General features: G+C 44.7%; 1 protein-coding gene across 3 annotated transcripts in view; it reads right to left on the bottom strand.

Annotated features, from left to right (window-relative positions):
• The window catches only part of LOC144600647 (fibroblast growth factor receptor-like 1), a 322,463-nt gene that overhangs the window by 111,218 nt on the left and 192,841 nt on the right, over positions 1-18,404 (bottom strand). The window lies entirely within an intron of this gene.

The following is an 18,404-nucleotide window of genomic DNA, read 5'->3' as shown; positions in this document are numbered from 1 at the left end:
ATCCATTGTGTGCATGTTAGTTTAGTTTAGTTTAGTTTAGAGATACAGCGCGGAAACAGGCCCTTCGGCCCATCGAGTCTGCGCCAACCAGCGATCCCCGCATATTAACACTACCCTACACACACACTGGAGACAATTTACAATTATTCCAAGACAATTTGCGTGGTATAAATGTAAATTGTCCCTAGTGTTTGTAGGCTTGTGTTGATGTATGGGGATCGCTGGTCAGCGCGGACTCGGTGGGCCGAAGGGCCTGTTTCCGCACTGTATTTCTAAATGAAACTATACTAAACTAATATTGCCAAGAGTTGTGGACATGGCCCAGACCATCACACAAACCAACCTCCCTTCCATTGATTCCATCAACACTTCACGCTGCCTCGGCAAAGCCACCAGAACAATCAAGGACCAGTCTCACCCCATTCACTCCGTTTTCTCCCCTCTCCCATCACGTTTGAAAATGCATACCTCCAGATTCAGGGACAATCTCTTCCCATCTATTATCAGGCAACTATCACCAAATAGGGAGTGGTCCTGACCTCCCATCTACCCTATTGGAGACATTTGAACTATCTTTAATCGGACTTCATCAGACTTTATCTTGCATTCTTTATCTCTCCACTGTGGATGCCTTATTGTAATCGTGTATAGTCTTTGCATTGACTGGATAGCACACGACAAAAGCTTTTCACTGCGCCTCGGCACATGTAACAATAATAATGAACTAAACCAAACTAAATCCTGTGACTCACAGTGATGTAGCACCACTCATAGAACAGGGGTCTATCAGGATAGAGCATTGCTTGGAATGTACATAAACACATGTACCTCCTTCTGTTTTCCACCACCTGCAATGGCATATTTTTTAATACTGTGGTACTGCGTTGAAATTAAGAGTGGACTCGCTTCCCAACAGAGACAGCTGTGGTACAGTACATGTGCAAGGAAAAATTCCCTGAAGATCTTCCAATTGGGAATTTCACCAAATGCCCAAGTAGTTGCAGGTCACTAAATTGGGTGCTAGTTCAATTCCTAGCACATGTGTCGCACATCAATAAAGAATGAACCCCAATTTCCAGGTGGCAAATCACTAGAAGCTAATTTCAGAAGCAGAGTTTAATATGTATATCTGACCAGCCAGGATAGACACAAAACGCTGGAGTAACTCAACAGGCCAGGCAGCATCTCTGGAGACAGGGAATAGGTGACGTTTTGGGTCGAGACCGTTCTTCAGACTGCGAGTCAGGGGAAGGTGAAATGGGAGATATAGATGGTGATATAGAGAGATATAGAACAAATGAATGAAAAATATGCAAAAAAGACACAAAATGCTGGAGTAACTCAGTGAGTCAGGCAGCATGTCTGGGGAAAGGGAATGGGTGACGTTTTGGGTCGAGACCCTTCCTGAAAGTCAGGGAGGGGGAAACTAGAGGTATGGGAAGGTACAGGACAAAGCAGAGCCTGGATATTGTGGAAATAAAGTATCATTGAATCATGGAACTCTAGTTGCTGGACCAGTAACTTAACAGAAATAGTATGTGCAAGTACTACCTACCTCTTTGATGACCCTCGGACTATCCTTGATCGGACTTTGTTGGCTTTACCTTGCATGAAACATTATTCCCTTATCATGTAATCTATACACTGTGAATGCATTAATGTATTGTCTTTCTGCTGACTGGATAACACACAACAAAAGCTTTTCACTGTACCTCGGCACGCGTGCCAATAAACTAAACTGAACCGAAATACTAGCCTTTGTTCCTTTTGGCACAATTTATATTAGACTATTCTTTAGAAATAATCCAATCTTGCATTTTCCTTCCATGACACTGAAATGGACATTTAGGCTAAATGCCCAAACAGCAAAAGTGGGTGAAATGCAATTTCTAGATATCAACATCCTGCTGTTTGTAGAATAAAGGGCCTGGATTGCAACTTTGTGTGATGGTATTAAGTGTTAGTCGAAAGGCCTTCCATTGTCCTGTTATATTTTTTGCCTTCATTGGAGAGATGAATAGTTATTCATCTTCGTACAAAGTCAAGACCTAGCCAAGGCATCATCTAACTCAGCCTAAAGTTCCAGCAACTTCTAAACATGATTTACAACACCTGCTTTAGATTAGTTGTACCGAAATCCACTACATAACCATTATCTGCTAATTCAACCTTTAATAACAGAATAAAAGGTCAAGGTTTGGGATTTGTGAGCATTAATTTGTCAAAGAAAGGATTTGGGATTGATTCATTTGTGAGTAAAGCATTTAATTCAAAGAACCCCACTGGCTACTGAGGCAGAGGCATGAATATAGTTTAAGGACTGTATTTACAAAAGAAAGCAAGTATGCAATGATTGAATAGCAGATATATAGGGGGCTTATTCTGCTACATGACTCTAATGTTCCCCAGACCCACCAGGCTCTGCAAACTTGAGCCCATCCAATGCCATAAATATAAGATCATAAGATCATAAGACATAGGAGGCTGAGGGGTGACCTCACGAAGGTTTTTAAATTACGGTGTAATATCTCAATAAGATGAATGATCGCTAGTCTTTTCGGCAGAGTAGGTAAGTCAAAAACTTGAGGGCATTGGTTTAAGGAAAGACTGGAAAGATTTAGAAGGGCACTATGGGGCTTTTGTTTTCCACACAGACAGGTGGTGTGTATATGGAAAGAGCTGACAGAGGAAACGTGAGAGCCAGGTGTAATTTGGATGGGCAAAATGTGTAGGAAGGAACTGCAGATGCCGGTTTACACCGAAGATAGACACAGAGTGCTGGAGTAACAGCAGGTCAGGCAGCGTCTCTGGAGAAAAGGAATTGGTGAAGTTTCAGGTCGAGACCCTTCTTCAGACGGAGTGTCATGGGGAGAGAAACTAGAGGTGTGAAAAGGTACAGATCAAATCAGAGCTGGCCACCTATGGTCAAGGAGCCCACAATGGTCTATTGTTGGCTGTGGATGACGTGATAACGAAGGGATACGAACAGTGAACCGAGCAGGACGATTGGGATGGGGGAGAGGCAGGCATAGAAAAGTCTAAAGTGTTTGATTGTACTAAAAAGGAACAATTACATTCTTACTTGCAGCAGCACAAGTTTGTAAACACAGTACTCAATAAAATAACCAACAACTAACCAAAAAAGGTTCAATAAGTATAGTGCAAAACAAAACAAAGCCTTTGGGCTTGAGTGCAACCAAGACAGTTCATAGTTTGCAGTTTAGTTGGAGTTTGTAGTGTTGTAGTGCCTGATGGTTGTTGAGATTTGTGAGCATTAATTTGTCAAAGAAAGGATTTGGGATTGATTCATTTTTGAGTAAAGCATTTAATTCTGCTCCTGAACCTAGCCGTTACTGTTTCAGACTCCTATAACTTCTCCCCGATGGCAAAAGTGAAATGCGAATGCGGCCAGGGTGGTGAGGGTTCTTGACGATGCTGGCCGCCTTTTTGAGGTAGTGCCTCCTATAGACCCCTAAGATGGTGGGGAGGTCAGTACCTGTGATAGAGTGGGTCGTGTTTGCCACTTTTTTGTAATCTCCTTTGTGATATGGACCAAAGGCAAGGAAACGGTACTGGTTCAGTTCGGTAACATGGCCGCCATGAACAAGTGGGCCTATTTGACTACATAAACTCATCTGTCGAGTGTGACCTAGACTGGGTTACTATTTACTTGTGTATCCGGTCATGACTTGTAAAGAGCACTCTTGCAATAGCTGCTATACTGCTGTTATAATCAGTTGCAATAAATATTTGAAGGTAATTGTATTCAGAGGGAGGTGTGACTGGCTAATGGAGTCCAGATGAAACAAATGGTGGCCACAATGCTGTTGCAAAATTGCCTGAAGCAATGTGCTGACTCTTCTGTCGCTGAAAAATGACAGTAAGTAAAATTACCCACTCCAAAGACGTACAGGTTTGTAGGTTAATTGGCTTGGTGTAAGTGTAAATTGTCCCTAGTGTGTGTTGTTAATGTGTGGGGATCGTTGGTCGGTGCAGACTCGGTGGGCCGAAGGGCCTGTTTCCGCGCTGTATCTCTAAACTAAACTGAACTAAAAAGTAATTTCAAAGAGAGGGCACGAGTTACCTTAATCTGCAGAATCTCACCTGGAGTTTAATATTTAACCCTTTAAGGACTTTCAAGTGAAAGTTGACTTTCAAGTCAAACCCTTTGAGGACTTTCAAGTTAATTCCAAACTTTCATGTTTTGAATCAGACTCCAGTGACGGTCAAAGTGAAATGGGCTGGACGTGCTGGAGGTATAGAAAATGAGGCCACGTAGGAGCTCCGATGCAGAGACCACGTGGGCGCTCCAACACAGGGAGCACATGGGAGCTCCCTCGTGGGGACCATGTTCACTAGGTTAATTCCCGGAATGGCGGGACTGTCGTATGTTGAAAGGCTGGAGCGATTGGGCTTGTATACACTGGAATTTAGAAGGATGAGGGGGGATCTTATTGAAACATATAAGATAATTAGGGGATTGGACACATTAGAGGCAGATAACATGTTCCCAATGTTGGGGGAGTCCAGAACAAGGGGCCACAGTTTAAGAATAAGGGATAGGCCATTTAGAACGGAGATGAGGAAGAACGTTTTCAGTCAGAGGGTGGTGAAGGTGTGGAATTCTCTGCCTCAGAAGGCAGTGGAGGCCAGTTCGTTGGATGCTTTCAAGAGAGAGCTGGATAGAGCTCTTAAGGATAGCGGAGTTAGGGGGTATGGGGAGAAGGCAGGAACGGGGTACTGATTGAGAGTGATCAGCCATGATCGCATTGAATGGCGGTGCTGGCTCGAAGGGCTGAATGGCCTACTCCTGCACCTATTGTCTATTGTCTATTGTCTATTGATATGGAGACCCCTTGGGAGCTCTGACACAGGGACCATGTGTCAGCACGCACGTACAGATCATAAAATCTTCAGGTCATGTGATAGGAGCAGAATTAGGTCATTCAGCCCCATCAAGTCTACTCCGCCATTCAAACACGGCTGATCTATCTCTCCCATTCACCTGCCTTCTCCCCATAACCCCTGTCACCCATACTAATCAAGAATTTATCTATCTCTGCCTTAAATATATCTACTGACGGCCTCTACAGCCTTCTGTGGCAAAGAATTCCACAGCTTCACCACCCACTGAGGAAATAAATTCCTCCTCATCTCCTTCCTAAATGAACGTCCTTTAATTCTGTGGCTATGACCTCTAGTCCTAGGCTCTCCCACTGGTGGAAACATCCTCTCCACATGCACTCTACCCAAACCAAGGTGGTTGGCTTGCAGAAACAGCCGCATGCGCAGTGGTGCACTGCTACCGAGACGACCAAGAGGAGTAACTCGGACATAAGGCAGTGAGTTTAAAGACTTGCTTACGTTAGTGCGTGTTTATGTAAGTCACCTATTACGTAAGTCGGAGAATGCCTGTAGTAACAATATGGACATTACTAAGGAGATTCACCAGGCTAACTCCTGGGATGAGAGGGTGGCCTTAGCAAGAAAGTTGAGACAATGTGAGTCTGCTTTCATTGGAATCTACAGGGCAGATGTTGGATTTTACAGGGTAGATGTTGAGATATTTTCACCAGTAGGAGAGTCATAAACAAGGTGACAGCTGCAAGATATGGGGCCAGTTATCTGATTAGAGGAGGCATGGAACACTAGAGTAAGGCAGGTTGGGTCTGAGGAAAGGCACAAAGTGCTGGAGAAACTGAGCGGGACAGCATCTCTGGAGAGAAGGAATGGGTGACGCCTCGGGTCAACATCCTTCTTCAGACCTGAACCGGGTCCGAACTGTGCGGCATACTAGACAGAGCACATTGCAGGAAAACAAGGAAAGTACATTGCCCGCTTTGGAAAGTTTTAGCTAGGAAGATTGCTTCTTGATTACTTCTAGATTAGTTACTTCTTGATTAGTACAGGGGTCAGGGGTTATGGGGAGAAGGCAGGAGAATAGGGTTAGGAGGGATAGACCAGCCATGATTGAATGGCGGAGTAGACTTGATGGGCCAAATGGCCTAATTCTACCCCTATCACTTATGACCTTACGAAAGATTGAAAAGACTGGGGTCATTTTCTTTGAAACAGAAGGGAGATTTAATTGATGTGACATACAATTGTGAGGAACCTAGAATGTGTAAATAGTAGAGCATAGTTTCCACAAACTGAGAAGCCAAAACTTGGGCATATTGATTTAAATGGAGATATAGGAGACTACAGATAGGTTCCTAAGTTCTAGGAGCAGAATTAGGTCATTCGGCCCATCAAGTCTACTCCACCTTAGCTGATCTATCTTTCCCTCTCAACCCCATTCGCCTGCCTTCTCCCCATAACCCCTGACACCCATACTAATGAAGAATCTCTATATCTCTGCCTTAAAAATATCCATTGACTTGGCCTCCACAGCCATCTATGATAATAAATTTCACAGATTCACCACCCGCTGACTGAAGAAATTCCTCCTCATTTCCTGTCTAAAGGTGCATCATTTTATTCTGAGGCTATGGTCTCTGGTCCTAGACTATCCCACTAGTCGAAACATCCTCTCCACATCCATTCTCTCCATGCCTTTCACTATTCGGTAAGCTTCGAAGAGGTGCCCCCCCTCATCTTTCTAAACCCCAGTGAGTACAGGCCCAGTGCCATCAAAAGCTCATCATATGTTAAGCAGCATCATATGTGTTGCTGGGATTTTGAGTAAGAAACAAACTGCCGAAGGAGCTCAGTGGGTCAGGTAATATCTAAGAAGGGAATTGGGCAAGCATCATTTTGGGTCATTTTACTCTTTTTCAGACTGTGTGGAGATCTGTCCTTTTTCTTTGCTTCAGCCACTAGACTCCGCATGGGCTTTGCAGCATTGTGTGATTATTGTCATCCAACTGACTGCGAACGCGAAGTCGAACTCGACAACTGAAGAAGAGTCCTGGCCTGAAACGTCTTTCTTCAGACCTGAAGAAGGGTTCTTTTTTTCAAAGAAGAATTGCTTCAGAAATATTTCCGGAGTCTCTTATATGAAAAATATATAAAGCCGCTGATTTCCTGTGTCTGAAACATTTGACATATCCTCATTATCATGTTTCCACTTGCGGTTGTCATCCCCTGCAGGAGAAGGTGAACGATAGAAAATAAGAAAGAAAGGTCACCCTTAAGGCAGACACTTCCGATGTAGAACCATGAACGGAATATTGTCATGTTACATCCAGCGTATGATCCTACTCAAACATCCCCTTGTGTTGCTATTTCACAAAGAGATGAAACCTTTTAAAGATGTTGTTTAGTCTATTCAAACATTCCTTAACTTTAGTCAGCTCATTAAAAGCTACTGCAATTGGGGATTGCCTGCTGTACGTAAAGCTAATACAATGTGGCACGGTGGCGCAGTGGTAGAGTTACAGCCTTGCAACGACAGAGACCCGGGTTCGATCCCGACTACGGGTGCTGTCTGTACGGAGTTTGTACGTTCTCCCCGTGACCTGTGTGGGTTTTCTCCGAGATCTTCGGTCTCCTCCCACACTCCAAAGACGTACTGGTTTGTAGGTTAATTGGCTTGGAATAAATGTAAAATTGTCCCTCGTGCGTGTAGGGTAGTGTTAATGTGCAGGGATCGTTAGTCAGTGCGAACCCGGTGATTGATCAAAGAGCATTTTAGTCCCTCAGTTAGAAGCTTTCATGTATATTTCCCCCCCCCCCTGCTGTTCCTCTCCCATTTAACCTTGGACTGGCCACCTGTGAGATAAACAAACCACTCAATCAACCATACATTCCCTAGAACTCACCCTTAAATGGTTGAGTGAAGAAATAAAAGCGCCTGGAAGATGTCTTGCATCCTTGAAACAAATTAACCATTTGTCTCCTCTGTTGGTCTGGGGTTCACACAATATCAGGTTGCCTTGGTCAACAAGTGGGGCCACAATGAGAGGTCTGTGTGGTGCAGGAAGCTGCATTCCATTCTGCAAACATTCTTCATTGTTAACAACCAAGACCACTTCCTCCAAAATGTTTTTCTTTCGTGTGAGCAAAGGGTGCATTTTGCCTTGTTAGAGAGACTGGCGACTAACTAAAAAAACCTTCGCTGATTCAGCCAGGCAGAACCAGTCTGTTTACACTGAAGATAGACACAAAAAGCTGGAGTAACTCAGCGGGTCAGACAGCATCCCTGGAGTAAAGGAATAGGTCGAGACCCTTCTTCAGACTGAGAGTCTGGGGAAAGGGGAACGAGAGATATTGACGGCGTTGTTGAGAGATATAGAACAAATGAATGAAAGATATGCAGAAACGTGATGATGGTTAAGGAAACAGGTCATTGCGAACTGTGGGCTAGGTGAAAACCAGTTACAGACAAAGAGACTCAACAAGACGACTTTGAAACTAGTACGGCTTGTTGTGGGGGAGGGATGGAGAGAGGGGGGAATGCAAGGGTTACTTGAAGTTAGGGAAATCAATTATCATTCCGCTGGGTTGTAAGCTGCCCAAGCGAAATATGAGGTGCTGTTTCTCCAATTTGCATTTGGCCTCACTCTGACAATGGAGGAGGCCCAGGGCAGAAAGGTCAGCGTGGGAATGCGAAGGGGAATTAAAGTGTTTGGCAACTGGGAGACCAGGTGGACTGAGCAAAGGTGTTCAGCTAAACGATCGCCCAGCCTACATTTGGTCTCGCTGATGTATAAGAGTAATAGCTGTGGAGAATCAGTGAGCTTTCAATGCTTTGAAATCAGGACAACGACTTGGGTGGGGGAGGGACGGCGAGAGAGGGGATGCAAGGGTTACTTGAAGGTAGAGAAATCAATATTCATATCGCTGGGTTGTAAGCTGCCCAAGCAAAATATGAGGAACACATGGCTCCTGGCTGATTGTACTATCAAGGAGAAATGTCTGCCTGGTGACCTATCAGGTCCAAGTCAGTGTGACCCTCAAAACTTACATGTTTTAGAAACATAGAAACATAGAAAATAGGTGCAGGAGTAGGCCATTCGGCCCTTCGAGCCTGCACCGCCATTCAATATGATCATGGCTGATCATCCAGCTCAGTAACCTGTACCTGCCTTCTCTCCATACCTCCTGATTCCTTTAGCCACAAGGGCCACATCTAACTCCCTCTTAAATATAGCCAATGACTCCAGATTTTGACTTTCCACAGGTAGAAAACTTGCATCTTACCTTCAAAGACTAATTAAAAAAATTATTTTAAAATAGATTTTAAAATTATGTATTTGGGCTATTTTAAAAAGCATTGCAAATTCTTTCTATCCATTGGGGCTTCCAAATGCACCTTATTTTCTTATAAATATCCACGCCAAGGAAGACAAGGACTGAATGTTTACACCTGGCCCACAGCCAACAATGGACCGTTTCCTCTATCATCATTGCTTTTTTACATAACTTTCATTAATTTGTTCTATATCTCTCTATATCACCGTCTATATCTCTCGTTTCCCTTTCCCCTGACTCTCAATCAGAAGAAGGGTCTCGGCCCGAAACGTCACCCATTTTTTCTCTCCAGAGATGCTGCCTGTCCCGCTGAGTTACTCCAGCTTTTTGTGTCTATCTTCGATCCTTTGTGCTCACTGGGAGGACAGACAGGGCCTCAGTTTAATGTTCCCTCTGAAAGATGGCGCCCACGGCAACACAATGATTTATGGCAAACACTACGGCAACCTCCATGATTTTTCAATGATTGTTCTTGTAGCAAACATGACCCTGGAATGAAGCTGCCAGCCAATGGTCCAAAGGGCAAGAATGTGACCACCAAGCCACAAGTGGCCCAGTGTCTACAAAGCCCAATGTGTTACATTTTGTTTTCTCCAGCGTGGCTTCGATAATAAAATATGTAGAGTTAAACTCTGATTAGGTCATTCTTCTCTCCGACAATTTGGGTATTAAGTGCACAGAGAGTTTTACCCAGAGTAGGGGAATCGAGAACCATAGAACATGGGTTTAAGGCGAGAGGGGAAAGATTTAATAGGAACCTGAGGGGCAACCTTTTCATAGAAACATAGAAACGTAGAAAATAGGTGCAGGAGTAGGCCATTCGGCCCTTCGAGCCTGCACCGCCATTCAATATGATCATGGCTGATCATCCAACTCAGTATCCCGTACCTGCCTTCTCTCCATACCCCCTGATCCCTTTAGCCACAAGGGCCACATCTAACTCCCTCTTAAATATAGCCAATGAACTGGCCTCAACTACCTTCTGTGGCAGAGAATTCCACAGATTCACCACTCTCTGTGTGAAAAAAAACTTTCTCATCTCATGCATAGAGCGGTGGGTATATGGAACAAACTGCCAGAGGAGGTAGTTGAACCAGGTACCATAACCGCATTTAAAGGCCATTTGGACAGGAACATGGATAGGAAGGGTTTAGGGGGATGTGGGCCAAACATGGGCAGGTGGGACTGGTGTAGATGGGGCAATAGACAATAGACAATAGGTGCAGGAGTAGGCCATTCAGCCCTTCGAGCCAGCACCGCCATTCAATGCAATCATGGCTGATCACTCTCAATCAGTACCCCGTTCCTGCCTTCTCCCCATACCCCCTCACTCCGCTATCCTTAAGAGCTCTATCCAGCTCTCTCTTGAAAGCATCCAACGAACTGGCCTCCACTGCCTTCTGAAGCAGAGAATTCCACACCTTCACCACTCTCTGACTGAAAAAGTTCTTCCTCATCTCCGTTCTAAATGGCCTACCCCTCGGCCAGCATGGGAAAGTTGGGCCCAAGGGCCTGTTTCCATGCTGTCTGACTCTATGACTCTCTATGACTCTAAAATGTTGCCAGTCGTGCGTACAAGCGTTGATTCAGGTAGACGGGTAGAGGCTCAGCAAAGGTGAATAGGTGAAAACACACTTGTGTTTCCTTTCACTTCTTGAAATGTGATCTGCTCCACTTCTCTCCCCAACTACTTCCCATTTGTGGTTTTGGAAGGAAGCAGAATGAACCACATTGCCAGTGATAATATCTTTCCCATAAGCAGCAAATTTTCAAGATTATGACTGATGCCTTCCTTCCTTTCGGTAAGAGATTTCAGATGTGGAAGGCACTTATGTTACCAACAATGGGTGGAGCCTACATTGACAGTGGAGAGGAGAAGAAAGCACTTCAGCGGAGGCCAGAAAATCAATGGCATCGTCTAAAACCGCCCCTGCTAAAGGGAGTGGTTGAGCAGGCAAGGAAGTTATTCCTTGGAGAACAAGAGGACGAGGGGTGATCTTATGGAGGTGCATAAGATCATAAGAGGAATAGATGGAATGAATGCACAGAATCTTTTACCCAGTGGAGGGGAATCAAGAACCGGAGAACAGAGGTTTAAGATGAGGGTGAAAATTATTTAATAGGAACCTGAGGGGAAACTTACTAACACAAAGTGTTGTAGGTATATGGAACGAGCTGTCAGAGATGGTAGTTGAGGCAGGTATTATCAAAACGTTTATAAAACATTTCGACAGGTACATGGATAGGATAGGTTTAGAGTGAAGATAGACGCAAAATGCTGGAGTAACTCAGTGGGTCAGGCAGCGTCTCTGGAGAAAATAGGTGATGTTTCGGGTCGAGACCTTTTATCAGACTGAGTTTAGGGCGATATGGACCAGACGCGGGTAGGTGGGACTACTGTAGATGGGGCAGGTTGGTCGGTGTGGGCAAATTGGTCCGAAGGGCCTGTTTCCACGCTGTGTGACATTATGATTCCATGCTGCTGAGAGTATCAGCAACTCAATGATAGGTGCATTCTGTCTGCACGAAACCCATTAGTCTTCCAGTGCAAGGAGTTGTATGCAGTTAGATGCTGCCTGCTTTCACGTTCCAAGGTGCAGGAGATTGTGCTGAGGGGCGCACTGAAGCTTCGTCCATTCTCCACAAAGACTCTGCAGAGAATGGCCACAGCATAGGGTCTTCCCACCACAGGACCCTGCCGGGCTGTGCCCTGTGTGAGACCCTCTGAAATTTATCACAGATTAAAAGTTTGGGAGTGAATTATTTGTGATATGTTGGCACATTGACACATTGTAAACTACTCCAATTATATACTCATTACAGTAAATGAAGATCATGCCAAGCTATGTATATAACTGTATATTTTACAGATACAGGGTGGAAACAGGCCCTTCGGCCCAACTAGTCCGCACTGATCAATGATCACCCCACACTGGAATTTAGAAGGATGAGAGGAGATCTTATCGAAACGTATGAGATTATTAAGGGGTTGGACACGTTAGAGGCAGGAAACATGTTCCCAATGTTGGGGGAGTCCAGAACAAAGGGGCCACAGTTTAAGAATAAGGGGTAGGCCATTTAGAACTGAGATGAGGAAAAACTTTTTCAGTCAGAGAGTTGTGAATCTGTGGAATTCTCTGCCTCGGAAGGCAGTGGAGGCCAATTCTCTGAATGTATTCAAGAGAGTGCTCGGTAGAGCACTTAAGGATAGCGGAGTCAGGGGGTATGGGGAGAAGGCAGGAACGGGGTACTGATTGAGAATGATCAGCCATGATCACATTGAATGGCGGTGCTGGCTCGAAGGGCCGAATGGCCTACTCCTGCAACTATTGTCTATTGTCTGTTGTCTATTGTCATACATTAGTTCTATCCTATACCAAAAGGACAATTTACAGAAGCCGTTTAACCGACAAACCTGCACGTGTTTTGAATGTGGGAGGAAACCGGAGCACCTGGAGAAAACCCACGCAGTTACAGGGAGAACGTGCAAACACCATACAGACAGCAGCTGTAGTCAGGATTTCCAGCGCTGTAAGGCAGTTAATCTACCGCTGTGCTACTGTGCTGCCCCAGATATGTTATATTAAAAATATGTTTCGGGGGCCAAAAAAGGTTTCCTAATTAATTTCCCCATCCTGAGCACTCAATCCATACGGATGTAATCCTGAGCTGATCCTGATCTGAATGACTTAGGGTCAGTATCATTGAATTGAGTTGAATACATTTTATTAGCCAAGTATGTACATGTATACATTGTGTTGGAGCCATTTGTGTTTGTACTAGCTGTTCTGCATATTAAAAAATGTTGTATCTTGCTGTATTATTTTGGACACTTGGGGGATGTCGTGAGATGAATACATATATGGGCATAATGGACTGGGAGGAGCCAGAATTAGAAGTATATCTGGGGATGCGGAGACGGGAGGAGTCAGATATACTGAGGAGCCATGGTGAGATATAGTTCTTACCAGACCTATGACGAGAGAAAAGCTTGGAGAGATGCAGATCTGTTTGTATTACTACTTCAATAAACGACTAATTGAACTGAACCGTCTTTAACATCTCTCTGTTGTTGGTTTGCGTCAAGATCGATCACTCCACCCTCCGTGAAGTGGTGGCAAGTGGAGAGGACTTTATTGAAAGGACTGAAGTTGCCATTACAAGGAATTTGCCTTGGTGCTTTGCTCGCAAGTAACAACACGACATACAGTAAACAATTACGAATAAAACATTATAGTTTAAACATGTGAAGAATGAAATAAAATAGCAGAACAAAAGGAGGCTACAGACTTTTGGTTGTTGAGTAGAGCTACTGCTCGTGGGAAAAATGGCGAAGGTGAGGACGGACTCTACGATGGCAATATAAAACCGGGCCAACATTGCTTGTGGAAGATTGTGTTTTCTCAGCAGAAAACACACTCCTTGAATCCAACACTCTCTTCAGCGGCAAACTGCGAGTACGGCTGGTTTCTCTTCAACACCAAAACGAATTTGGAGTTACCTCAGGGTCATCGGTTCACCGGTGGCTCCTGAGAATTTCTGCTAGGATTTTTTCAAGACAATAGGTTTTTTCAAGGATAGAGTTTTCTCTGGGATCTCTGGTTTCCTCCCACACTCCAAAGACGTTCAGGTTTGTAGGTTAATTGCCTTCTGTATATTGAAAAATGTCCCCCGTGTGTGGAATAGTGCTTGTGTAAGGGGTGATCACTGGTTGGCATGGACTCGGTGGGCCGAAGGGCCTGTTTCCACGCTGTCTTTCTAAAGTCTAAAGTCATCTCCGCTCACAATAAAGAAACTGCAGATGCTGGAACCCTGAGCAAAACACAAAGTGCTGGAGGAAGACAATAGACAATAGACAATAGGTGCAGGAGGAGGCCATTCGGCCCTTCGAGCCAGCACCTCCATTCAATGTGATCATGGCTGATCATTCTCAATCAGTATCCCGTTCCTGCCTTCTCCCCATACCCCCTGACTCCGCTATCCTTAAGAGCTCTATCCAGCTCTCTCTTGAATGCATTCAGAGAATTGGCCTCCACTGCCTTCTGAGGCAGAGAATTCCACAGATTCACAACCCTCTGACTGAAAAGGTTTTTCCTCATCTCAGTTCTAAATGGCCTACCCCTTATTCCTAAACTGTGGCCCCTTGTTCTGGACTCCCCCAACATTGGGAACATGTTTCCTGCCTCTAACGTGTCCAACCCCTTAATAATCTTATACATTTCGATAAGATCCCCTCTCATCCTTCTATCTGTGTAGCAAAATGGATAGGCGAAGTTCCGGGTTGGTACTCTCCTTCGGTCTGAAGAAGACCTGTCCATTCCCTCCACAGATGCTGCCTGACCCGCTGAGTTACACCAGCACTGTGTGTTTTGCACACTAGCAATATATATGGACAGCTGGAGAAGCTCTGACCATTATTCGCCAGCTGTCAAGGCTGTCAAATGCAATAGCACCAGCAGTCTGAGTGAAATGCCCCTTCTTTTTGACTTGCGATGTTGGCAAACCTTCATCCCAGCCGATGTTAGCGGAGACAACAAAGGGTTGCTTTGTTCAGGGTTCTGCAGTAAATGTTTGATTCGCCCGCATCCTGAGAATGAACAATTGCAAAAGCTTAAAATCCATTCAAAGTTAAAGACTGAGCGAGTTGTGATAAAAAGAAAAGCTGCCAACTCCCCGATTACCCGTACCCAAATGTACTCTGTGAAAACCTATCCCTTCAATTAAACATCTCAGAATTTTTATACAGTGGGGGGAGGGGGGTGGACTATCATTCACGCGTGGACAAAATCAAATAAGTTACCAAAGAACCTCTGAAGCATTCGAAATGTAGGAATCGAACCTCTGCATTTCTGTAGACTCAGTGGGTGTGGTGAGGGTTCATTCCCATGAGTTTACCCCCATTGTTCCTCAATTCATTTTTATAACAAAAAGCAATAAAACGGCTGGATGTGAACCAATTGGGTCAAATGTGCTTCATGCGGATGATATCTTAACTGCCCCGGACAATGGGCTCGTGAAACAATCAAGCAGATTTAAACTACAAGTTTTTAAAAAAGAAATTCTGCCTGCACAATGGGCCATCAAAGAACCAGTATTTTTTATTTTTCCCCCCCGTGATATATTGTGTGCGTGTACAAAAGAAAACACTGCCATGCCTGGCAGAGGCAAATGAAAGTGGGGAGGTGGGGAGGGGGGTGTGGGGAAAGTTCCCATTCATTTTCAGTGAGAGTAGGGAGTCAACTTTGATCCTCCGTCAAGACAGCTTGGAGCACTGGCCAAAAAGCTGATTTGTAAGGGGATGATTACAACTTAAATAACGGCGACCCAAAAGAGCATGCATATTGCAGGTTCCAGACAAGAGGGCGGTCTTGGTATTGTGCCTTGTGTGTGCTTGCTCACTGCTGTGCTCCAGAATCCGAGAGAGATCTGAGCAAGTGAGACCGGCGACCGAAGGAAAAGCTATCAAAGTGGCTGCCGTTTTTTTTTTTCTTGCAGGAGTGTTTTGTCTGACTCTTCATTGTAACCAACTGGGCCTTTTCCACACACAATGCAGGATATTCTTTCTGTTCTGGCTGGCATATCCTTTTCCCAACCCTCCCCCCCCCCCCCCCAATCCCCCTCCCCCTTTCCACACACACCCTCACTCCACCTTAGTCTTAGGGTCTTGTATTTTTCATTCCCTACAAGCGGAACATGACATCATTCGTATTTCTGTATTAATGAGGCAATGATAATGACTGTTGCTGACAAAGAGCACTATCACAGATGGGGAATATTTTTGGAACTAGATTGTAAATTCCTATGAGCCCCCAGTTTCCTATTCCAAACATATCCTGGCCGAGGCATTCCTTGGATTAATTTTTTAACCATTGCTTCCTCCGGACAAGCAGTGTGCTATCAGGGGATAGTTCCCAATCCTGTCAACTGCAGTACTTGAGACTGATGTTCACAAGTTCATAAGTTATAGGAATAGGATTAGGCCATTCAGCCCATCGAGTCTACTCCGCCATTCAATCATGGCTGATCTCTGCCTCCTAATCCCTTTTTCCTGCTTTCCCCCCAAAACCCTTGACGTCCGTTCTAATCAAGAATTTGTCTATCTCTGCCTTTAAAATATCCACTGACTTGGCCTCCACAGCCCTCTGTGGCAGTGAGTTCCACAGATTAACTACCTTCTGACTAAAGAGGTTCCTCCTCACCTCCTTTCTAAATGAGCGCCCTTTAATTCTGATGCCATGACCTCTGGTTCTGGACTCTCCCACCAGTAGAACCGTCCTTTCCACACCCACTCTATCTATGCCTTTCATAGCGATCCCCGCACATTAATACAATCCTACACACACTAGGGACAATTTTTACATTTACCCAGTCAATTAACCTACATACCTGTACGTCTTTGGAGTGTGGGAGGAAACCGAAGATCTCGGAGAAAACCCACGCAGGTCACGGGGAGAACGTACAAACTCCGTACAGATGACGCCCGTGGTCAGGATCGAACCTGAGTCTCCGGCGCTGCATTCGCTGTAAGGCAGCAACTCTACCGCTGCGCCACCGTGCCACACATTATTCCGTAAGTTTCAATGAGGTGACCCCTCAACCTTCTCAACTCCAGAGAGTAGAGGCCCCGTGATGTCAAACACTCATCATATGCTGCTAGCCCACTCATTCCTGGAATCATTCTTGTAAAAATGTGGAAACTAGCAAAATGGCCTTGGGTGCGGGCTTCTCAATTAAACCGGTTCGGTCCCACTGCACTATTTTGAGGCAGACTGCTATCATGAATATCTAAACACCCCATACTGTGTGACTGCCAGCAGTAAGCTTTCATAGTACAAAAATCTGCTCAATCACTTTAGGAAGGAAGTAATGGCTGGAGAATGGGATTATGGTTTGCTGGTAGTTAGTCAGCTAAATCTCCCCTCAACAGCAGATCGCTATTGTCGCACTTAACATCCACAATATTTCTTTTGTTGCTTTTAACCCTGCACTTTCTAATAAAAGAACCTTGGCCAAAACCTCCAGTGAGTGTAACACAGCCAATAGACAATAGACAATAGACAATAGGTGCAGGAGTAGGCCATTCAGCCCTTCGAGCCAGCACCGCCATTCAATGCGATCATGGCTGATCACTCTCTGCCTGCCTTACCAATCGAAGCAGTTCCTCTCAACGGTCGCGATGAGGTGGAGTTTAGTTTATTGAGGGGAGATTTTGAGGCTCTTATTTTGAGGTGGAGTTTAGTTTATTGCCACGTGTACCGAGGAACAGTGAAAAGCTTTTGTTGCATGCCAACCAGTCAACGGAAAGGCATTACATGATTACAATTGAGTCATCCGCAGTGTGCAGATACATGATAAAGGAAATAACGTGAATAACGTTTAGCGCAAGATTAATTCCAGTGTAGTCCAATCAAAGATAGTCCGAGGGTCTCCAATGAGGTAGATAGTAGTTGCAAAACATACTTGGCTAATAAAGTACGATTATGATTATGATTATGAATATGATGATTGCTCTCTAGTTGCTGGTAGGATGGTTCAGTTGCCTGATAACAGCTGGGTGCTGAATAACTCAGCGGGTCAGGCAGCATCGCTGGAAAAAAGGGATAGGTGACCTTTTCCAGTCAGAACCCTTCTGCAGACTTTCTGACCCGAAACATCACCCATCATTTTTCTCCAGAGATGCTGCCTGACCCGATGAGTTACACCAGCACTTCAGTTTAAACCAGCAACTGGATGGACTTCCTTCCTTCCTACTTACTTATAATTATTGCTATCTCAGGCACCCACACAGCTCTTTTTGGGAAGGTTTTTGTTATTAAAACCCTTCATTTTAATGCAATAATATTCCTGAGTCTTCATCCGTGGGTTGACAGTTCAAGCTTGCAATGGGCAGTGACTGACTGAGAAAGATATCAATAGTGGCGGTTCAGCTTATCTTGAACTGGGCCGGTTTTCAGCTGCAATGCATGTTTGATTTCCAGCTCCAGTCATCAGTACTTGTGGCTTATAGACAATACTTGTGGCTTATGGAAGCTTAATTCGAGTTTCCTCTTCCACAAAAGCAATTACACCGAGGGGATTCGGTATGTCGACGAACACTCTCTTGAACTTCCACAGTTGTACAGTAGAAAGCACCTTGGCTGGCTGCATCACGGCTTGGTTCAGCAATTCAAATGCCCATGAACGAAGGAGATTGCAAAAAGTGGTGAACA

Source organism: Rhinoraja longicauda, chromosome 1 (genome assembly GCF_053455715.1).
Source record: "Rhinoraja longicauda isolate Sanriku21f chromosome 1, sRhiLon1.1, whole genome shotgun sequence".
In the NCBI taxonomy this organism is placed as follows: domain Eukaryota; kingdom Metazoa; phylum Chordata; class Chondrichthyes; order Rajiformes; family Arhynchobatidae; genus Rhinoraja; species Rhinoraja longicauda.
This window is presented reverse-complemented; position numbering and strand designations above follow the sequence as displayed.